Source organism: Cebus imitator, unplaced genomic scaffold (assembly GCF_001604975.1).
Source record: "Cebus imitator isolate Cc_AM_T3 unplaced genomic scaffold, Cebus_imitator-1.0 Scaffold7, whole genome shotgun sequence".
NCBI classification, from domain to species: domain Eukaryota; kingdom Metazoa; phylum Chordata; class Mammalia; order Primates; family Cebidae; genus Cebus; species Cebus imitator.
The window spans coordinates 7,321,290-7,346,209 of NW_016107322.1; the positions used below are offsets into that span (position 1 = coordinate 7,321,290).

At 36.5% G+C, this 24,920-nt stretch overlaps 1 long non-coding RNA gene and 1 pseudogene across 1 annotated transcript in view; one reads left to right on the forward strand and one right to left on the reverse strand.

Annotated features, from left to right (window-relative positions):
- The window catches only part of LOC108312113, a 199,390-nt gene that overhangs the window by 102,585 nt on the left and 71,885 nt on the right, over positions 1-24,920 (reverse strand). The window lies entirely within an intron of this gene.
- On the forward strand, positions 739-10,478 carry LOC108312094 (annotated as a pseudogene).

A 24,920-nucleotide genomic window follows, 5' to 3' on the forward strand; every position in this document is an offset into this window, starting at 1 on the left:
AAATCATTCAAAGGGTGGTTATGAGTTTTGGTAACGCACAATGAAAGAAGTAGCATTCATAGTAAAATGAGATGTTTCTGACTCCCCTCTCCAACCTACTCTCCACTTGTGAAGCCTGGATATTCAGAGATGTCAACCTGTACAACCTACTACATTCCGGTTCCGTCCCTTCAGGTTCCTGTTGGGCTCCGTGAGCAGAAAGTCCCTTCGCTCCCTGAGGAGTGAGGTCAGCGTATTCATTCTCCCTATGAAGTCACCTTGTGCTGGTGCTTCCCTTAATCAAAGGTCACTAGTCCTCTCAAGGTGACCTTTTACATGACTCTCCTTCCTTGAGATTCTAGTAACTGCTCCTTCCCCTCATCTCTTAGGGCCTAGATTGAGTAACAACTTTGTAGCTGTTAGCTCCCACTACCGGCGCAGCCCTTATTTTTTCCCCTGCCCTCCTCTTTGCCCACACCTTTGTAATTTGTCCCTTTATAAATAAGCCTTCCTGGAATTTTCTAATGTGATTTTGTTTCCTGCTGGTAGCTGGACTAGTACAGTGATCCACAATCCCTCATGACTTCTAAATACTTAGGTCATGTGCTTGAATCCAGTGAGCTCTGTGACTCCAGTATAACTTCATGTATATGGTCTTGATCATTTTTTTCTATTTCACTACCAGCAACCATCCTTGCTGGCAATCAACTTGCTTTAGGAAAAGAAACAAAAGAAAAGAAGAGGGGAGGGGAGGGGAGGGGAGAAGAAAGAAAAAAGGGTTAAGAATTTCCACTAGCTCCATCAAAATTCATGTCTTGTACCCTTTCAATTCTTAATCCACCTGTTTCATGGGGCCCAGACACACACTTCTCCTTTTTCCAAGAAGCTAAGAATTTCTGGAAGTGGAGTGACTGGCAGCATATAAATGGAGGTTTTCGTGCTGCAGTTCAGCCCAACCTAACTGCAATTAACACTTAATTAACACTTCTTCTCTCCTTTACTAATAAACAAATCCACTGTCCCCTTTGCTATGAAACACAGGGTCATTTGTATTGGGAAAATGCACCATCCACCAATATTAATATCCATCCAGCAGCCGTATGATAAAGCAGAATGAAGGAAGTGCATATTTTAGGCTGCTTGCTACCTAATGAGAAATATCTGACATTAATAGCATTTCAGGGGTATGTATAAATATGACAGCACATAGATACTGAAATTATATTAGCAATTTTTTACTCTCAAAATTCTTTAATTCTAAGTTATATTTCATCTACAGTATAATTCACTACATCAGGCTCTCATACACAAACTCTTAGACCTATTAGTCTCAAAAGTGGTTGTTGTAAAGTATGGATGCCCGGATAATTTGCATGATTAATGAAAATATGTTTTAGAATATTAAACATTTAAAATGTTAGCATTTAGTAGACTTTCTGACAGAAGTTAAAAGACTATTAGAATGACTGATGAATTGCTACAGTACATTAGCCCTCAGAACAGGGAACGTGCTAAAGGACACTTAGGAAACTTAGCTTTCTTGTTTTTTCCTTTTCTCTCTCACTTAACTAAATTGTCCTTATGTGACCTTGGCTCAGATTTAAATGACCAAGCATTGGACTTTGCAAAGTTTTGAACTTGCAAATTACATGAAAAAACTACAGGCAGAGAGGGTGAAAGAAAGCAACTAAATTAGCCAGTGCTTTGGACACAATATGTCTGGCCCATAGTAGGAGATTCATAGAAATGTGTTGAAGGAATGCAACACCTTCTTTGATGGTTAAGATGGTCTTACCTCAGCACAATGGAAATAAATAAAATAGAAAATCTCTCCCTGGTTAGTGACAAGGTCACTAACAGTTCAGTTGTTTAGCTAGGGAATGTAGATTTATTTTTCTCCATCTGGTAGGTTTTGTATTTCAAAATGAAGCTCTACCTATTGTAATCTTCTAGAGCCTTTTGTCTTGGATGGCTACAGAGCTTATCAGGACCTATTTGTGCATTTATTTCCCTCTCTTGTTATATTTTGAGATGAAATATATAAGAAAGGACTGTCAGGGAGGTGTTTACATCCCCTCTGGGTAAAAAGTAAAAGACCATTGAAAAGTTAACGGCCACAGGAAATATCAAAATAAATTCTTAAGGTAGGAGCAGTAAGCTGCTTAATGGCCTTGCTTTGGGGGAGACAATTAACATTACTTTAATTTATAGGAAGTATTATCATGAAGTTATGAGCTCCATCTCTGAGCCCTACTTGCCAAAGCCTGCTTCCTCAGGCAGTGTTTTCTTGATAGTGTTATTTACTTGATAGTTTTCCAACGCTCAAGTATTACACAGTATCATTATTCCTGTGTCAGGGAGCGTGGAGAAAAGTACACTAGGGTATGTCATCTAAAATCCCATTACTTAATCATTAGTGAGAATATTGGGCAGAGCAAGTGTAGGAGGCTGAATCGTTGCTCCTCAAAGACAGCAGATTTGAATCCATGGAACTTCGTAAACGTCACCTTATTTGGGAAAAGGGTCTTTGTACATGTGACTAAATCAAGGATTTTAAAATAGGGAGATTATTCCTGGATTGTGTGGGTGGGCCCCTAAATGCAATCACAAGTGTCCTTATAAGAGAAAGAGGGAGATGTAACCCATGAAAAGGAAAAGATACTTGGAAGAGACCAAAAAGAGATTTGAAGATGCTGGCCTTGATGACTGGAGTGAAGTAACCATAAGCGAGGACTGCTGGCAACAACCAGAAGCTGGAAGAGGCAAGGAATGAATTCTCCCCTAGCACCTCCAGAGGAAGTATGGCCCTGCAGACATACCTTGATGTTAGTCCATTGATACTGATTTCTGACTGACCTCCAAAACCAGGAGAGAATTAATTTCTGTTGGTTTATACCACCAAGTTGGTGGTTAATTTGTTATAGCAGCCACAGGAAACTAATACAGCAAATAAACTATTTCCAGTATTAAACAAGAGGATCATGATACCTATTCTTGGCATTTACTAGTGGACCATAGGAAAAAGCAGATTATTAGCAGTAAGTTTAATACAAATACATATAAACATCTATATCCCTTAAAACGTATGTGTACTGTTCTTTTCTTATACATGTGTTGCATATGTTCAATCACCAATTTTTTTTAAAACAGGAAATACCCTTCAATAAAATAATGAATTTATGAATTTAACAGTTAAGTATATGCTATTTTTATCCCTCAGATGTTTTAAATTTCCATGTAATAAGATCATCCTCTTTCATCCCCACTCGGAATGCAGCTGTTATGAGCTAAAGAGCATTATACAACTTTAAAATTTTCTTGCAAAGCAAAAACATTCTGATTTTGGCTTTATTAAAAGCAGAAAGTTCTTTGAAGACCTGTAAATATATGCTTTGCCACTCCCTGATAGAAAAGTGATTTTTTGTATCATGATTTATTTGTTTCTACATTCCCTCATCAGCGGTTTATCGAATATGTTCTAGGTACCTGGTAAATCTTCTAGGCTCTGGGAAAAATGAGATACAACACCTGTTCTCAAGGAGTTAAGAGTTCAGTGTCGTCCTTTGGTATATGTGTAAATGAATACATCCCTATGAAATGTGATAAACTACTATGTATACAAGTGGTGTTGAAGTAGCAATTACAAACAAATTGTTTCAGAACCAAATGATCTGGAAATTCAAGACGTTTGGCTACTTTGCCTAGCAGTCTCAGCAATCAAGTTCTCTATATATGAGCTTGAGAATAATTAAATTGTGCCTAGGCATTTGCAGTAGGAGAAGAATTTAACACTACATTGGATTTTTTTGTATTCCTTATTCTTGTGGCCAAATATTTAGGACATTCACAGGGAAAATTATATTCAAGGTTAGAGTAGACAAGATTCAATATCTTCAGATTCTGGATTATAGAATTAATAAATTATAGCCATTTTCCTCTTGGCTTCAAAAGCAACTACTTGTACAGTAAAGGTTGCTTAATTAAAATTTATCCAACTGAAACACCCATTTATCTGAAACAAATGTTTGTGCAATTGACATCAACCAACTCTTCACATGAGTAGTTAAGAATAAACAATGGAATGATGCCCAATGAATATCAATTAAAACAAATTGCTCCTAGTAAACTTTGCACAGGCTCATGTTCACATGCACCTGTGTGAGCCCACACCCCCACCCTTGGAACTTTATTATTGTAACTTGTCTTCTTTAAAAGGTCAATTAGCCTTGACAGCATCTTAAAGACTGTGTCTTCATTTTATCCTTGAAGACTCAATTTTAATCACTGATAAGGCACAAGTTTCAGGTAGGACCAGCTATGTAATGGAAGACAGCCTGAGTGCTTAGAATAAGGGCCCAGTGCAAAATGAAAATGCACGACCTCTTGTTCCAAATGATTAAGAATTTTAAGACAGCAATACAATAGCAGAGCATTAAGCCAAATGTAGACCTTTGTGAGAGCACAGCCCTGTGCAACAAGACAGGTTACATGAAGCTGGCCCTGGTTTCAGATATTCCTTATCAACACTTCCCATTTAAATTTTTCCAAAGACTCTACTGCAGATGTATTTAAATTTTTCCAAAGACTCTACTGCAGAAAGGAAAACAACCTGCCTAAAAGTCACATTATGATCACATCTTCTTCATACAGGCTTATATTAACTATAAAGGCATTGTTAGGTACCCATTAAAACTTCATTTCCATCAAAATGTGGCATGGTTACTTGTCTTTGTTTTTCTATATTCTAATCAGCCTTACTCACATAACTTATGAGACAGAGAAAATGCTATGTGTTTGTTCCCCCAACCATGTTTGTTAGCCTCCTGGGCATATTCCTAGTCCTCCTGCATTCAGTTGGCTCTCTGTGATCAGTTCACGGCAAACACAGGGCCTGACTCAAAATTTCTGCTTTGAGATCCAAGTCCTCCTTTCATTAGGCTTTCCTTACTCTTTTTTTGTCTCCCTTCACCCCTTTACCTATGTGGCTGGAAGCAAGGAACTCTGAAACGGGGAGCCTTCCAAAGGAAGAGCTCAAATCCCTGGGTCATTTTTAGAGGAAAGCCATTCAGGAATGTTGCTTGATCCCCATTTGAGTGCTAAATAAAATTAAGCTTTATTACATTAAGCTACTTATATTACTCTAATACTCCATGTTAGAGGGTATGATAATCTGAGGCAGGGGGATAGGGCCCAGAGGGGTATTGAGATTGTTGAGCAATTCTGATACATATGAACATTAGGCCGGCTTTTGAGAACCTACTGAAGTCATCAGATCAAAAGACTGTAAAATAATGTGCTAGCCAATAGCTATGAGGTTATCTTGTGGGGATATTTATATTCTCATAATAGCATGCATTAATAATTTTCAAAGCACTCTTTCCTATGTATTCCTAGAGGATTCTGGAACATGGTGAAGACTTCAACATCACTAACAATGAATAATTTGGAATAGAATGACCAATAGTAACAATGATACTTGCTGAACATAGCCTTGAATCTCATAAATTGTCACCTGTCTGCCTGTAGGACTCACAGACCTCAAAATCTCAAATTACCCAGGAAGAATTTGACAGAAACCCTGGAATCTGGGCTGAGTCTAAGACTCTGGGAACATTGATCTTAGGAAACTCAGGGCCTGGTGTTATTGGGAGGGATGAGGGGAGATGCCCAAAGTTGCTCAGAATCATGGCAAGTGTTCTTTTCCCTTTGGCTGCAGAATGTCAGCATTTATGGGAAGAAGTCGATCAAGTACTTACAGGATCTGCTTAATCAGGCATAATTGTCACTATGTGACTGGCAGTTATTGGAAGATCCTGCGTAAGACAGTGCCAGAACCAGTATGCAAAGAACTACTTACATTATAGATAGCAAAAGAAAAAGTAGCTTTTTCCTCAGTACAGAAAATCAACATGATGCATTAAAAGACCATAAAGTTTGGCATGTGAGGGATTGGGGATCAGATTTAGTTTCAAAACTTATTTCCTTCAGTTTCTTAAGCATCTAAGATCCAGTTATTTCAAATGTAAAGGGGATGTTAATGTCTACATTGTAGGGTTGTTGGGAAGCTTAAACAAGTAAAGCAGCTAGCATGCTTTCTGCAAGATTTTACCTCTTCCAAGCTCATTATTTGTATCATATAATATTAATACCATTCAGATTTAAGCATGAAGAAGTGCTTCCATCAGGCACTTTCAAATTTGTACCATAATGAATCCCACTAAGCATTGTTTCTGCCTTCCGTAAAATTTAGAAATTATTTTGCCTAGTCTTTTTCAAGGCACACAGTGTCAGGCATTTATCATCATTTATTCTCCACATATACAGACATATACTCATATTCCAAACATAGCTTCAATTGTCAAAACACTCATAAGTTATAGGAAATAATTTATTAATTATTTATACAATATTGAACTATCATATTCACACCAATGGACTTTAATGAGAAAAATTACTTCTCATCCTGAATATTAAAAAGAACTCTCAGGATTCTGATTTATATAGATTTTTCTGGACTGTCTTTTTTATACTACCTACCTTTAGAAATGTTTTATTTACTGTGCTGTTAGAGGTCTAGGATAGTTTTCCTCTGAAAAAAAGCCAAAATTCTTCAAATATGAATGAAAGACATAATTTAAGGATTATTTGTATGTGTATTTCTGAGACATGAATTAGATATCATATAAATTACTATTAATAAAAATCTATCTTTTCTTCAATAATTTCAAAGCCGCCTCCCATTTTAATGTATACAGCAGTGTTGATACAGAAAATAATTTAATTATCTAATAAATTTGTTATTTTAGCTGAATTAAAAGCATTTTGAATCTTGAAATATCCTACACCACATAAGATCTCAGATTAAACTCTATGGCAATATCTAAAAGATCAAAATATATCCTTCCACAGAAGAGAAACAGGATACAAAATTTACGGTTGTTTAATTAGCATAAAGATAGCTATTTCTCCATTGTTTGCTTTGTCAATCAGGAAGTTTAATAAACTGACTTAACATTTGTTTATTTTATTATGAGCTTTCAATGGGTAATGTGTCTATTGCCCTACCTGCATAATTATAGCAACTATTAATTGATGTCTTTCTAAATAAATAAAACTCTGTTAGACACTTGAAATAAAGAATCATAAAATACATAGTCTTTTCTGTCAATAAATTTGCAATCGCTCTGGAGAGGCAGTACCAATATCAAAGACTATGATAGCAAACCAATCCCATCACAGCATATGCATCACAATAGAGCAAAATCCCAGCTGAAGAGCTCAGTGAAGGGAGACGTCCCTACAGGCTGTGAGACTGGCATATTTGCTTTCTAAACTGAGATATTCTGGTTTTCAAAGTATACAGTTGTTTGTGTGTGTACTCTATTTTTTCACTGTATTGTTTTAAGAAGTGGAAGACCACAAAGACCTAGTATAGATAAAATTATATACTAGGTAAGCTACTTGTGAAGTAGAACTTCTTAGCTATATACCATATGATTTTTAAGAGGAATTGTCAATTAAAAACAAATTGACACTAATTACATCAAATTGAGCTTCAGTTTACTACAGTACAACAAATGATTCATTTATACATTCTGTTTTCATTGGGTGTTGTGAAAAATGGTTTGCATTTCAGTGATTAAAAGGAAATCTTTGGCACAATTTTTCCATAAGCTTATTTTTTTAGAGATATTTAGAGCCCAAAAACATGATCCCAGACCTATAAGAATTTATCATCTAGCTGGGAAGGCAGCACTCGGTATGTAATATAGTAATACAAAGTGGGCAAATGTTAAAGATTAAATGAGCCACAGCTGTCTCAGTAAGGATACTATTCCCCAAACAAAAGGAGCCAATTTTTTTTTAACCATGAGTCTACGAATATAAGAATAATGCTAACATATCTCTTTTTGGTTTCAAATTTCCATTATCTGAAATAATAAAAGACAGGTAGAAGAGAAGTCCTGGAAGAAAATGGCTCCTAAATATGCATTGCTAGAATGTCATAAATAACTTTTTTAACAAAATTATATACTAAGTACTAAACTTGGAGCCTGATGGTTATTTCTTCAAGAGGGGGATTACCATATTCATGGAATCATAGGTGTCAAAGATGAAGGGGACCTGGAGAGGGTCTATTCCAAAATCACCATATTGTAGGAGAGATTTGAGATAGTAGAGGGGTAAAGATATCTATCTATCCATGATCACACCAATTTGCAAGTAAGAAGAATTCAGATTTTTACTGAGATCTGGAATTAAGCCTATGCTTCTTTCTTCACATCATGCTGCTTAACTATAAGTAAAGCACAGGGCATTGGGCAAAGCTAGATATTTAGCAAAATGTTGCTAATTGAAGTTAGATCTTATAAAGAAAAAGCAACCTCTCTCATCCTTACAAATTCTCTGAAATTTACGTTTCCTAAACAACATACAGTCCATAGGTAGGAAAAAGGTAGATGTACAGTAGTCTACATATCATTAACCTTAAGGAACAGCAAATAAGTCAGCAGTATAACGTTTGTCCCATAGAATCATTGTGAGAGCACTATGCAAGAAGAAGAGAATTTACCAATCAAAGGAGCCTTTACAAATTGTTCTCATGACTTCCATACGAAATAAAGGATCTTCACCAGCCAACTTAAAGAAAAATCATACCTCCTATAAGGTGTCTTGAACACCATCAGAGCCTTGTGAAACAACATTTTGATTAGCAAAGTGATAATGAATCACAATTTTGGCACAGGGTTTTGCTACAGTTTTACTTAAATCAAGACCAATTGGTTGAAAAGAAGAGCTACACCAAGAAGAAAGATTCATTTCATGAGCTGCATTTTGATGAGGCTTCTTTATCCTAGAATTTAAGTTCCATACTTTCCCCAGGACTCATCATTGCCTGATGATAATTACAAAGGTATGGTAATGGAGGGCTTTAAATCAAACACGCATGGTAGATCTGCTGTCACTGCAAGAACCATCTCATTGCAAGCTGGCAGGGAAGGATGTGCTTGCCTTTCAACTGGCAGAGCCATCTTCTTGGCTGGCATAGAAACTAGCTCTGCCTTAAATCTTCCTGATTTAAATTACTGTTAGAGTAATTTGGCTAATTGAAAATGTCTGTCTTTGGAGAAATTTTTCATAATGTTAGTGTCATTTTCAGGGTGCTGAGGAAAATCTTCAGGGCAGCAGTGCTGCCTGGCTGCCTACAAAGCCCCCATTGATCAACAGTACCATCCAAAAACTCCACTTAGGCAAGGGGTCATCCAGGGACATGCCAATGACCCTCTCTTGCCAAATGGTATACATGAGCAAAGTATCTCTGAGAGAATGCGAAGCACCCAGTAAGGCAGACCATGTAGACAGGGTATTCCCAGCCCATCCCGAACAGCTCCAGTTATTTCGAGAAGTAGTGTGGAACTGGAGCAGTCTTAAAGGACAATTGGCCATCTTTAATTTTAAACTTAAATTTGTGTGACAGGCCACCTGAACGAAATAAGCAGGGGGAAAAAAACAAGTCAAAGTAGACATAGCTTTACAATTGAGCCAGAAACCACAGTTAGGACACTGTGTCTTAAAAGTCGTGTAAAGGTGTTGCTGGGAGTTGCTTGGAGGTTGGCGGTGCGGGGCTGAAGGGTAGCAGTTGTAGTGATCATGTCTCGCAAACAAACTTACTATTCGAACAAATACAACAAGCAGTTTGAGTATCGGCACGTCATGCTGCCCAAAGACACAGCCAAGCTGGTTCCTAAAACCATTTGATGTCTGAATTTGAATCTGGTGTTCAGCGGAGTCAGGGATGTGTCCATTACATGATCCAGGAACCAGAACCTCACATCTTACTGTTCTTGTGCCCACTACCCAAGAAGCCAAAGAAATGAAGCTGGCAAGCCACTTTTTAGCCCCAAGTTTTACATAGCTGTCCTTACTTCCCAGCATCTTTCTGATAACATTATTATGTTGACTTCATGTTGCCCACTTTGATATTTAAAAAATGTTCAATACACTGTTTGAATGTGATGATGACTGCTTTGCTTCTTGAGTAGAGCCACCACTATCATAGCCCAGACAGAGAAGTGCTCTGTAAACCCACAGTCTCAGTTAAGTAGGACCCCAGAAGCTATTGTGTGCTTTGTATCCAGAACATACTTGGAAGATGGAGGAAGCATCTGAGATTAAGACCATGGCTGTTACAGGGATCATGTAAACTTGCTGTTTTTGTTTTTTCCTGCCGCGTGTTGTATATTTGGTGACTTGTGGATTTATATTTCAATGTTCTGGAAATTTTCCATTTTATTCAAGAAATCTGTTTATATTAAAAGCCTTGATTAAAGAGGAAGTTTTTAAAATAAAAAAAAGTTGTTTAAAAACTTTTTTAATAAAATCACAATGAATTCAGTGTTGCTTTTCCGTGTTTTTATTTCCTAATTATTTCATCTCCTTTTAAATCTCTGAATCTCTGAGTTAATTTTCCTTAACCTTTAAAGCACTAATCTGCTAAAAGAAAATGAGCAAATCTTTAATTATTGTCCTGAAATGGGAGGTTAAATTATATATGACCTACTCAAATAAAATTCTACCACAATGCGTCAGTAAATTCAACAAAACAAACTGGTATCATTAGTAGGAAAAAGAAGTCAGTCTCTGAGAAGGCAAATCCTTTTTGTTTTGTTCTTCCTGTTCTGGCCCATCTTAACCTCATTGGGCCTCCAATTCTCCCTTGTCCTGAGATTCTGAGTCCCTTATCTAATTTGGGTCTCATAACACTTGCTGGTCTTACCAATCCTCCTGTCATCCAATGACTCACTCTTTTCTCTGCTTTACTTCTCCTGAACACTGTCTGGTTTCAAACTTGTCCTTCTCCCTTTTGCGGTTTACTGCTTCAAAGTCTCCTCAACTGCCAAAAACTAGCATTTATAAACATTCATAAACACAGAAAGATTTCAGTTATAATAATCAATCCAGGACCACCCAAAACGAAGACTTAGCTTTGGGATCTGATATTACATCAGATGTGCTGTCTTCAAAGCTCATTTCTAAAGGATCGGGAATACGCATTGATGAGCACTCTCTATTATATATTCTAGGTTGAGCCCTTCTATTTAAAACTACTACCCAGCTTGGAGAGCTATCTTCTACAGTTTATTTGTAAGTCAATTCTTTGGAATGCCTTTTCTAGTGGAAACTGTCATCTATAGATTGGTTTAAGTCCCAGGCCAACTCCAAATATATATCTAGCCCACAAAGTGCATGAAGAATAGTACTGAACTAAAAGAAATTGGAAGTCTCATATAGATAAAGTTGAAAAGAAGCATAAAGATTATATAACCTAACTCTTTTAATGGTATAGATGAGAAAATGGAAATATTAGAAAGCTAACTCTTCCATTCTAATGCAGCATCTGAGAGGCAGAACTAGGAGTTCTCTTTATTGCCAAGACTGGGCATTATCTCAATTGACCCCCATGACAATCTTGAATGATTAGCATTATTATTCACATGAGGAAGGCAAAGTCAAGAGAGTCCAAGTAATTTGGTCAAGGTCATACAGCTAGTACCAGTAGCGTGGTAAAGTGGAATTTAATCTCAGTTTTCTCAGGCTTTATTCATACTTCAGTCTACTGCCCGTCATAGATCTAGTTATTATTTGTCACCACTGTTTCATTGAGAATCTGTCTAGAGCCATGACTAATATGTCTAGGATTACATTTCTTCATTATATAATGGGAGAAAGGTCACTTTCCTCACCTACAAGTCCAAATCACTAGTGATAGCCCTATGATCTAGAATAGAGGCCAATAAGAAAATTTATGAATAATAAATAGAGCAGTTAAACTGAACCCTGGGGGAATGCAACTTTCTTTACTTCATGTCCCGTTCCAGCTACAGGTCTATATTATCTCTCCTTCCCTTTCCAGCTACTTTCTCTTTCTTAACCTTCCGTTTATATAACAACTTACTATAGTCAGGATTCTGTCCCCATCATTCCACCAAAATTCATCTAAATATATATATCTCAGTGACTTTTTAGTAGATAATTCAAATCAGTATTTTTGAATCAATTTTCTCATCTGTGTAGGCAGCATTTGATAGCTTTAATTATTCTATTCCTAAAACTCTTTCTTCCTTTGCTTTTTATAAGCCCATTCATCTCAGTACCATTCCTTATCTGCCTTATTGATAAGCTCTTGCTCCTCTTCCTGGTCTTAAATGTTTGTGTCTTCTAGAATCTGGTCTTGATCTTCTTTTCTCTAAAAACCAGTGTTTTTCAACTTTTCCTGAACATTGGAATCTGTAAGGCAGTATACAAATTATAATAGGAAACCCTATGAAGGGCAGAGTACAGACCTCCATAAATCCACTCCTCCATTAAAAAAAAAAAAAGAGAGAGAGAGAGAGAATACTACAAAAATGGGGAAAAAAAATAAACTTTGGAATCTGTAAGGCAGTATACAAATTATAATAGGAACCCCTATGAATGGCAGAGTACAGACCTCCATAAATCCACTCCTCCATAAAAAAAAGAGAGAGACTACTACTAAAAATGGGGAAAAAATAAACTTTGTCAGAACTCTAGCAATTAAGCAAAGGCTTGCAAAAATCTGAGGAACATTTATTCCAGAAAATCAACTGGCCCTTGGTAAAAACAGCAAGCTTTGTGGCATTTCAATCTTCCCTATCCCCTCCCTATGTCCATGGTAGCCTTCCAATCAAAAGCTACACAAACTGCAAACTCTAGAAGGCCAGGAGCCACTGGAAGGAAGTGAATGGGTTTGGAGTTCCTGGAAAATTCCATCCCTAGAGAACTGTCACTATTCACCTCACTAGCACTTTCATTCTCAGGGCTTGTTTTTATCTGATGTGACTGATAATTGACTCAAATCTAAGGCAGGAGCTCATTTGGTATGAACAGCCCTGTCCTTAAGAAATTTGTTGAAATCAGTCAGTGCCAATTATTCAATTGTGCAGCTGAGGCAGTGACACAAGTTGGGATAAGTGAGAGACTTAGCAAAAACTTTAAAAGAAAACATTGGGGGATGGGATTTTCATATGGAACATTGAAAATATCTAACTTATTCCTGGAACTCTAGAAGACCATATGCACTTGCAGGGAGGTGCACATGTGCAGGAAAGACCTGGGAGGCCTGAATCACCTGTGGATAACTCTGAGGCTTTGCACAAGCAGGAAATGAAGGCTAAAGTAGAGTTTTTAAACTACCTGCTGGAATCTCTGAGTTAATTTTCATTAACCTTTAAAGCACTAATCTGCTAAAAGAAAATGAGCACATCTTTAATTATTGTCCTGAAATGGGAGGTTAAAATATTCCCCTCAAACACATGCACTCAAAGCCCTTCAGCAAAACGACATCAACTTACTGGTTCAACACATTCAAAGAAATCTATGTGAAGTCATTAGCTGACCACTAAGCTAACTGAACAGAGATATTGAGGGGTATACATGACAGAAAATCAGGCTCCTCACTATTAATTCAGGAAACTCAATAAACAACCTCGCATCTATGGCAACAAACTAACAACACCCACAGCTAACACTGTAATTAATCATAAAAAAAAGAATGCTTCTCCTCTAAGATCAGAAACAAGACAAGGATGTTTCTTATTCCTATTTTAATTCAACATTGAAGCCAGATTTGAAGCCATATATTGCATAACACTACTTATATGAATTGTCCATATGAACTTAGTATGCTAAAAAACACTGAATTGGACACCTTAAAAGGATGAATTTTATATTATGCAAATTATACCTCAATAAACCTGGTATCAAATATATTGATATATGGACTCTATCTCCATATACTCCCATTTAATGCTTGCAAGATGTGACCTGCATCTTGAGAATATTTAAAGCATTTCAAATGATTCTGTTGAAGAGTCAACATTGAGACCCACTGGTCCATGTCACCTCTTTGGGAGAGTGATTCTAAATCTTGGGGTGCCACTGGAACCATTCAAGGAGTTTTTGAAAGGTCAGTGTTTTTTACAAGGAACTTAAACAAATATATAAGAAAAAAAAAACTCCATTAAAAAGTGGCAAAGAACATGAATAGACAATTTTTAAAAGAAGATATACATGCAGCCAACAAATATGTGAAGAAAAGCCCAGCACCACTGATCATTAGAAATATGAAAATCAAAACCGCAATGAGATGACATCTCACACCAGTCAGAATGACTAATATCAATATTCAAAAAATAACAGATGCTAGAGAAGTTGTGCAGAAAAAGGAACGCTTTGTCACTATTAGTGGGAGTGTAAAATTAGGTCAACCATTGTGAAAGACACTGCAGCGATGATTCCTCAAAGACCTAAAGTCAGAAATGCCATTTGACCCAGCAATCCCATCACTGGGTATATACCAAAAGAAAAATAAATCATTCTGTTATAAAGACACATGTACACATATGTTCACTGCAGCACTATTCACAATAGCAAAGATGTGGAATCAATCCAAATGTCCACCAATAATAGACTGGATAAAGAATATGTGGTACATATATATTATGGAATACTATGCAGCCATAAAAAGAACAAGACCATGTCCTTTGCAGGAACATGAATGGAGGCGGAGACCATTATCCTTAGCAAACTAATGCAGGAACAGAAAACCAAACACAGTATATTCTCACCTACAAGTGGGAGCTAAAGGATGAGAACACATGGACACACAGAGGGAAACAACACACACTTGGGCCTATTGTCAGGTGAAGGGTGGAGGAGGGATAGGATCAGGAAAAATTACTAATGGATACTAGGTTTAATACCTGGGTAATGAAATAATTCAAACCCCATGACACACATTAACCTATGTAACAAACCTGCACATCCTATACATGTACCCCTAAACTTAAAATGAAAGTTAAAAAAAAAAAGAAATGTCAGTGCTTGGTTCCTGCCCCTAGAGATTCTGATTTAATTGGTGTGGAATGCCGCATAGGCAATACAATTTAAAAAATATTTTTTAAAAAGCGGTTTCTTATGTATACCAAAGTTGAGGTACACTGATCTATCGTCCTATCGACTCTAAATTTTCAGCTCAGCCCTTCTACCTAATGACTTACTTTGAATGTTCCATATGAATCTCAAACCCAGTCTGTTCAAAATGAAACTCATCTTCTTTCTAAAATCTTATTCTCTACAATGCTCAATCATCTAGATTTCAAATTATAAATCCAAATATGAACATTGTCTTTTTCCTCTCCTTCATACTTCACAATCACTCAGTTCCAGCAATATTGCTGTCAAAACCTAACCATCAAATTTACCTATTTCTTTTAATCCCCACTGCCTCTTCTTCAGTATATGTGTGTATTTATCTCCTTTCATAGAATCATTATCAATTCTCACTACACTCCATAACTCTATACTTCATCCCTTCCAATGCACTTACAAGGCTGCTCAGCAGAGCATTCGAAATTGCAAATCTGATTACACCACTCCCCAGTTTAAAATCTTTCCTTAGCTCTCAAGTGATTTCTGAATGAAATTCACTTACACTGATTTTTAATTATCTGTTCCTACCTAATTCTCTAGCCTTATCATTCATTTCACCATGCCTCTCTCCTTACCCTATCCTGTGGTGATGGAAGACTGCTTTCAATTTTTCTAATGTGCTTTACTCTCATAACTTTCAGGCTGATCCACCACCCACCTCCGCATATCTAACCCCACCTCCGTCACTGAAACTCATACTCACTCTTCAATACTTAGCTCAGAAAAAACATCCTGGTGATTTCCAGTATGAATTAAATTCCCTGCTGTGTGTTCTCATATATCCTGGGCATTCTTCTACTACAGAAATTATCACTCTTGCAAAATTGTCTGTTTAATCTCTCTGTTAAACTGATGGCTCTCTAGGGCAGAAATTGTAACCTCAGCACTGAGTAGAGAAACAACATATAGTAAATGCTTAATAAACTAAAATATACAGTAAAGGAACAGTTGATTTGTTTTTTTCCAGATTGTATATTGTAGCATTAGAATATACTCATCTTTTATTGCTAATTTTTAAGAATTATAAAACAGAATATATATTGCAGAAATGCATACACACACACACACACACACACACACACACACACACATCCTGTATTTCTATTTATATCTGTATGTGGGCATACATATGAAATACAGACACCCAAGTACACACTATGTATATTCATATATAGGGAAGAACCTATATAGAAATATAAAAATATTAATAATGGCTCTCTAGATTCTTCTTTTCTTGTTTAGGCTTTTCTGTGTGAACATGTATTATTTCACAATGAAAATAATTTTTAAAAGATAAACTTGTCTAATTTTTCCCTACTGATTTTACCTGCTACAGTTTTTATTCTAAATCAGCCAAACAAAGCAGAATGTACTCATGCTTTTCCCTGTATGTGTGTCCTGAAAACTAATTTGTACTGACATAGAAAAAAAATGTTTGAATTTCTCACATTTTGAGTCATTATGATCACCATTAACAAATTATAATTAACTGCCTTCATGTATCTTAATATAGGAGAATAAAATGTTTAGGTGAACCAAAAGAGAAAACCTTACATAGTTATTTCTTAATCAACACAAAGTATGAGAAAATCACATTTAATTAAACTAAAAAGACTATACATTGATTTAAATATGTATTTGAGAATAAACATTGCACTTTGATTTAAACATTGTTTACTTAAAAACTTATATCATGTATTCAGAGTAGCAAAGGTTGGCTGGGAAAAAATGTTCCTTATCAAAGCAGTTAAAATTATGCTGTGGATAATATAAGGTTCAGGTACCATTTTAGAGTGACATGCATTCTTAGTTGGTAGACTACTTCCCTGATTATGCCATTAATCTGACAGAAGCATATGGGCATTAAGTTTGAATGTTATGAAACTGCCTTTGCAAAAATCATAACTGAGGAAATTATGACAGGGAAAGAGATCAGACCTAACCAACTCCAACTTGCTTTCAACCTTTAAGATGTCCTTGTTCATTCCTGGGCATATGCCTAAATAACCTGGGGAATAAATTTCTGGCTTGACTCTGAAACAATATCGATAATAACCCTTTCCCGAAAAGACCCCCTTCTTTCCTAGGGACGACTTTGCCTTTGTAAGACTAACACTGGCTACAAGATTAGAAATTATCGTTTAGTGGTCATGCAACCTCCAGCTGCAAGAGTCTGAACCTCCCCAAATTGCTCTTGGGAATAACATCACTGTTGTAAAGCATAAGATCAATGCTTGAGATCTTTTGCAGACTCTGCATTCTGATGCAGCAGATGACACAACCCAGAAGGGTAATCTGACTCAACTAGTTCTGCCACCCCATCTAGGAACAGAAGTCAGCAAGCAGAACTCACTTGGACCCCCTATTATTTCATCTCCAACCCAACCAATCAGCACTCCCCACTTCCTGAGCCCCTACCCACCAAATTATCCTTAAAACCTTCGGTATCCAAGTTTTCAGGGAGACAGATTTGAGTAATAATAAAGCTCCAGTCTCCTACACAGCTGCCTCTGTGTGAATTACTTTTTCTTAATTGCAAGTGCCCTGTTTTGATAAATGTGCTCTGTCTGGGTGCTGGGCAAGGTGAACCTGTTGGGTGGTTACAGTTATAAACTGTGTTATATTTCCGTTGAAAAGTCTTTCATGTTTACAAATTCTAGAAAGCACTATAAAACTCTTGATTCGCTTTCCTTTCATAAAACCATAGTTTCTAAACAATTTTAGATTGTTAAATTCAGAAATTTAACAGTTTCTGCCTCACCACTGTCACATACTCACAGCACAATTCTAGTTACTCTTCATCCTTGCCAACATTTGGTGATATCAGTCTCTTTCATTAACTGATTCTGGTCAGTGTGTAGTGGCAATTCATTATCATTTTTTATTTGCATTTTTCTGAATCACATCAGCTTTATCTATCTTCTATAAATAGAATTCTAATTTTCTGATACAACTTCTCCTTGTAATCATAGAGAATAAGCCCATCTCTTCTTCCTTCAGTGAGAGATTTTAGCAGTTATAGTTCACGTTTGACTACGCACATCTGCTGTCATATTCAGTAGATTTTCTATTGGAAGATTGTCTCTGGAAATTTATACATATATATATGTATATATATGTATATATACACATATACACACACATATGTGTATATATATACACACATATATATATGAAAAATAGAGAAAAATGAAATAAAATTTTAAGAAGTGTGTAATAAGAAAAAAAGCACAGAGGTTTTCATTTAAGATGGCTTACCAACTACCCTTGAGTTTAGCTTCCTTCCTTGCTTCCTCGAATCCCTTTTCTAATGACACAGAAAGTAAAGTGACAAAAAATAAATCCATAAAAGCACTTGAAAGCCAGGTGGTATACTACCACAAACCAGAAAAGCAAAGAATTCCTGGAAGATATTATAAAGCAAGTGGGAACAGATTGACAATGAAACCTAACATAGCTGCAGAACTCTAAGTCCTTACAGACAACGAAGAGCTCAAAATAGATTTTATTTATAGTTTTTTAAGCACCAAATCACACAAAGAACAAAAGGCACAGGGACCGGGAGATGGAATAGGTCACAGGGAGCTGTTCAGGTAATTAATTAAAGAATGATAGTAACTGTACTACGAACCATCTCCATCCTCAAATTAGTGAAACTCACATTTGTACCCAAGATCAATGTTTCAAGTTCAGCATTGAAGAATGAGAATTACATGCCCAGACTGAAATTCTGAACTGAAGAAATAGAGCAATACCTCAAGAGCATGCTATACATTATAAAGGAAATTTATCTGATTATTCAACTCTCTCTTCAACTAGGAAGTGAGTAAAAGAGGAGGAATGGATATTATGAGCCCATTTTAAAAAGTAAGGCCCTTGCAAGACCTAAGATTTGTAGAGAAAATAAAGTATTAAAGCTCCTTATGGGCTTCTCCATTGGTGATAGGACCTGTCCACATGCATAGAGTGACTACATAATTTCTTGTCCAAATCACAGCACTTCTGAGCATGACCAAAGACATTTAATAAATGTGCTTGGGTAAAAGGCATAAATGAAGACTCATGAAGTGATCGTGGCATATGGTCACTCCTCCACACAAATGGGTAGAGACAGTGCAATCATATGGACTCATGTTTGATGACTGGGTCAACTATGCTTGCTTGCTGATCAACCCGACAGTATAAAGATTCTAATTTTTTTAAAAAAAGAAATAAAAGTAACAAGACAACATTTTCTGATAACCAGAGAAAACTGGAATGGATTTGGGTATTGGATTATATTAAATAATTACTGCTAGTTTTGTGGCATATGGTGCTTTACAATTAAGTTTTTTAAGTCTTTACTTGTTCTATTAGCATGAGCATTAGCTACAAATTGAATTATGTGTGTCTAGGATTTGTTTTAAAACATTCTAGTGGGATGCTGGAATAGGAGGAGAAGGGGAAGGTGGTTAACATACTGACAATATATTGGTACTTGCTGAAGCAAATGAGTACATGGAAGCTTATTATTATCTCTATTTTTTACATGCTTAAAAATTTTGTACATGCTTGAAAATTTTCATAATACAATTTTTAAGTGACAATATAAGGGGTTTTCCAACTTAGAAAAACAGCATATGAATGAAAATGATAATCAATCTGGGAAGGCAGAATAAGTAAGAAATGATTTAGAGATCCCAGGAAGCTAAATCCTAAGGTAGGAGTAAGTAAATCTGAAGAAAAAAAAATTCGATTTGCTTCATATTCTCTCGAAAATCTCATGAATCCAAGGTAAACTATTAACATGTAGAAGTACAAGTGAATGTGAAGGATAAGAGGGCTTATTGAAAGTTTATATGAGAAGCAATTAGACTTCAAGATTTCCTCTTCCATGCTGCTCAGCCAAAGATCTGGCAGAATACCAGAGATTTAGAATGTGGAACCTAGTACAGAGCTACTCAGGATTAAGAGATATCAATACCAGATTTCGAACCAGGGATTCTATATTGAAAACAGGGGAATGAAGTAAAGTCTATACATTTATATTGAAATCCCCAGTCCTCTTTTTCCCTCCTAGCTCCAGGGATGCTGGTGGACAGATTTATACCATCCGAGCAGAAGGGAATTCTTATCTGGAGAATCTGAACCATTTACAAGAAAAAGATCTAAACCTATTGACTTTGAATCCCCTATGAGACCACCTAATAAAAACACTTTATGGTTAAACCTATAATCAACAAGTTACACATACACACAAACATTCTAATCAGCTTTTTAGAGACTAATCCTCATACATAAGCATACATCCAAAAATCACAAGATACCTGAGAAAAGTCCCTAACATTAAAAACAAACCCAAACAAGCCAACAGAAATATGAAACTTGAAGAAAAGGAAATCTATTCAAGGAGATGGGAGGAAATCATTATCAATATTCTCAGAGAAAAAAAGGTATGTTTATTTCATCCATGGAACAAGAACTGCCGCCTCTACCAAAAAAGCAACAATGACAACAAAAAAACCCATAAGACAAAAAGAGACTGTTGAAATTTAAAATATTAAAGTAGAAATCTAAAATAAAGTAAAAACACTAAAAGAAGATACTCTAAAACTAAATATAAAATGGAAAAGATAGGAAAATTATAGCACCAGTATAGGAGGTACAATATTCACAAAATAGGAGTTACCAAAAGGCTAACAAAGAAAAAAAATAAGTTAAAATTCATTTTCTGTAAATTTTCCTGAATTGAAGGGTCATTAAATTTGAAAGACTCATTGAGTGGCCAGTGCAATGGATACACATTAAGTGTCACTGCAAACTTCTAAAATGCTAGAAACAAAGATTCTACAAGAGTTTTTTTTTTTTTTTTTAAAGACATAAAATATCAGAATAAAAATGCTTTAACTTTCTCTGCAGAAGCACTAGCTACAAGAGACAAAATAAAAAATGCCTTTAAAATTCTGTGAGGAAGTTATTTTCAAACTAGATTTTTATATCTATCCACACTATCAAAGTAAAAATAAAATGAAGTAAAATAAAGACATTTTTGTATATAAAAATTAAATTTAAAAACCCATTTTTAGATACGTGTGCTATTGAAAAATTTGCCTCCAATGTACCCATCTCAAGAAATCGCTGTAGGACATGCCCCATCAAAATGAAGATGTAAAACCAAAAAAGAGGAATATTTGGGATCAGTTCAAAGTGAAAGGTGGAAAGAGTCCAGGAAAACAACTCCAAAACTGCTATGGAGAAAACCCAGTCAAGATTGGAACTAGCCAAAATGCTAAAGGAGAGATATGGTCAAGTAGACAAATCTCATATTCTGTATCAGCAAATACAATCACAAAACAAGTATGAGCTTCAGGAATTTTTTTAATTCAGAAAAAAGTAGAAAAAAGAGAAAAAGTAATCTGACATGAAGTAGACAACACCAATATCCCATTCTCTTTTCCCTCCCCAAAATTCTAGATCCCCATATCCATGCAATTAGACAAAGCCATGTGACTAGTTTGAGTCAATTAACTGTGAGCAAAAATAACAAATGATCACTTCTGGTCTTAAACAATGAAAAGCCAGTAGATTTTTCCCTCCCTTCTCTGTCTCCTTTCCCTTCGAAATCATTATTGAGTGGGTCCAGCCAGAAGATCAGAACATTCTAGATAGCTGTGTCATGTATGAAGGACAAATGCCCTGGTGAGTCATTTCAACCTGGAGCTGACTTTGCATGACTGAAAGCCAATGAAATTCTGGTGTTGTCCCTTACTATGGTATGGATTAACTTATTCTGGCTTATGCTATATTTTCCATAGTTCTATGTAAAAACATTCACATATTCATAATATAAATTATTGTTCTATCCAGAAGTGATACTGTGAAAACAGGAAATATGTTGTGTGAGAGTGGTGCATATAAAAGTGGGATGGGAGAGGGGAATAAGCATGTGTGTTGGTGTGTGAGGATGCTGGGTGTCAAAGGGAGCAAAATCCTGCTCTTCTGCAGTGAAGTCAGTAACAGTGTCTAAATTTCAAAGAAATGGTAATAGGAGAATGTCTTGTCCACAGCCTTGGGTCCTACTTTCTATATTGACACAAAGGTGAAACCCCTCTTGACAAGCACCTATAAGGCAGATCAATTGAGAACATACATTGTGTTTCACTTTCGAGTGTGACTATGAAAGTTCAGGTCTTTGATAGTGGTCAAAGGTCCTTTAGGTAATCGTTCTTGCCAGGCTTCCTCGCTTCATAGTGGTAAAGAGGATGAAGAGGCAGTGAGAGGATCTTCCTGGCAGCCAGGTATGTGTTTCTTTACCAAATCCACTTACTGTAATTAATTCAAGGAAAAGTACTCCTTTGACAGGAGCTGAGACAATAAAATCCTCTCCTTTAGAGTTTCAAACTGAGAGGGAAAGACCCTTGGTTTAGTATGCTCTATTTTGTTGAAATAAGATAGGGATCTCAAGGCTTGTGAAGTGGCTCTCTTCCCCATGGTGTTGACTGAGTGATAAAAACCAGCTTGCAACATGAGAAGAAAATCTATGTACAGAAAGATAATGTTTGGGGTCCTTACAACTTCCCAGTTCCCAGTCCTATGTGTGAAGCACCCCTTTTATGTGTCAACTAACTCAGTTTCTTTTCATGCTTAGAGCCAGAGAGTTCTGACTATTAAGAGTATGCTTATCGACGGGGACACAAAAGGCAGCTGAACTCTTTCCTTTGCACCTAAAAATATACACTTCTTAGGTAGTTAAGAGGGAAAGGCCTCAACTAGAATCTCTCCTTGCCGGCACGCTGATATTTATTTGACAGCCATACAAGGTCTTAGAATAGGCCTCTGACCCATCTTTAAAAGACACAGAAAACTGTGTCCAGGAAGCACCGTGGAATTAAGAGAAGAATGAATCTCCTGAACTGAATGATTTCACCGCAGTGTCTTCTGCCTTACCACTGTCACATACTCATAGTACAAGGTTTTAAAGGACGTGAGAAAAACACAACCCCTCTCTCTAACATTTATTTTTTATTAGAGAAGACTGACATTAATTATCTGTTTCCCTATCTCTAGACACCTCTGGAATCCTTTTGCTGAAGTGTCAGTCCAGGTTTATAACATCCCACTCCTGGAAGACAGAAGAAAGTCAAATGCATTATACCACCACGAAGGCATAAGTTAATAAAGAAAAATGATTAATCGATATTTGTGAGCCATACATTGAGGCAAAGAGAGTCTGCATTATCTCCAGAGTGTAAACCACTTTGTTGAGAGAGCACTTCTGAATCCACTCCGTCATTCTTGATTTAGCAAATGTGAGCTTTTCTTCTTTTTCAGTTAATAGCCAAAATAATTAGCGCAGAGTTTACGTGTACTGGGAAAGTGCTGTGTTGAGAGAAAAAGAGAAATTGTACAAACCCTGTGGCCAAGCAGGTTGCTGCCAGAAATAGAACTGTGAACATCAATCTGATTGGAAATGCTGCTGTGTAAAGGTGACTGAAACTCAGAAATCAGCTCATCATTTCCCATATTCACACCCTATGCAAGGTTCTCAGAGTGTCTCATCAGAAGTGAGGACAATAGAGCCAGCTTTTGGTTAAAAATCTCAGATGAAAGAAATGAGTTATTCACACTAGCATTAAGGAATACATTAAAACAAAAATGATTTAAAGTGTTTCCTTTGACACTGTCCATTCTCAATTCATACCAAAGTGAACTATTAATATTTTAAGCTTGTTGTATCTTGGTTTGTATTTTAGAATGGAAAGGAGCCCATCAGATCACATAGCTCCTTATGCTTGTTTTAAATGGCAGAGGAAGAGTACCCTCAGAAAGGTTAAGTGCCTAGTTCAGCATCAGCAGCTGGTGAAGAGCAGAAGAGTATCAAAGCCAGGCCTCCTGGCTCCTCATTAGTGTTCTTTCCACTGTACTTCAGGGAAAGTCTGTGAGAGTCCCAGTATGATAATGGGGATAATGTCACACGTGAGAAGGCCGGTAGTCTCCAAGGAATATCAGCTTCCCACTTGTGAGAGGGCAATTTTTCTCTTCCCAAGAGGGAGTCACAGCCTTCATTCTGAAAGCTATTTAAAAGGTGCAAATGTGTGAGATTAGAGCAAACTGCTAAAGCAAGTGTATTGCCTAAGCAGTAAAACGTAATGTCACAAGGAAAATCAGGTGATTTCATGTGCAAATTTTACCCTCTGAAGTCTAAATATCTCTATCATTCTTAAAGGAAAAAAAAAAAATAGGGCTTCTTGTCACCACAATTGAACTGCAGCTCCATTACTGGATCAATACTCCTGCTAGCAATATCCCTCTGGAGTAGCCTTGCTACACAAATTAAAACAGTTTTGGGCGGGGGGAGTAGTAATTCTGGGAAACTTAGGGAAAATGACCTCAAAACAGAATTGTTTAATAGACAAATCAGAGGCTGGGAGGGTGGGGGTGTGGTTGAAGGGGGTGGAATGGGTTACATTCTAATGAACTTTTTAATAAAAGAAGGACGTAGACATTGTAGCTTCCCAGAGGATAAAATGATCAAATGGATCTTTTCCCCAAATAAATACTGTGATGCTACACTTTCATGGTCAATAGTGCTCCATTTGGAGGTACCCTACGTCTCAAAAACCAATTTGGCTTATCTGTTTTCTCCTTCTTACATATATCTCAAAAGCTGTAACAGATTCAGGGAAATAGATGACCTAGTCACAAATGCTCACTTCTCTAGGGACTTGCCTTTAAATTGACCTTGAGCTTCACAAACCAAAAAGAACATTTGTGTACCTCAGGACAGTATTAAATCTGAAAAAAAATTAAATAAAAAATGAGGGATAGGCACAGTTGGTCAAAGCAAATAAATACTCATTTAGACAGCCAAGCCAATAGATAAGAATGCAGAAGCCCTATTAGCTGCTGATGCCTTATGGGGTATAAGCAGTTACAGGAAATGTCTGTTG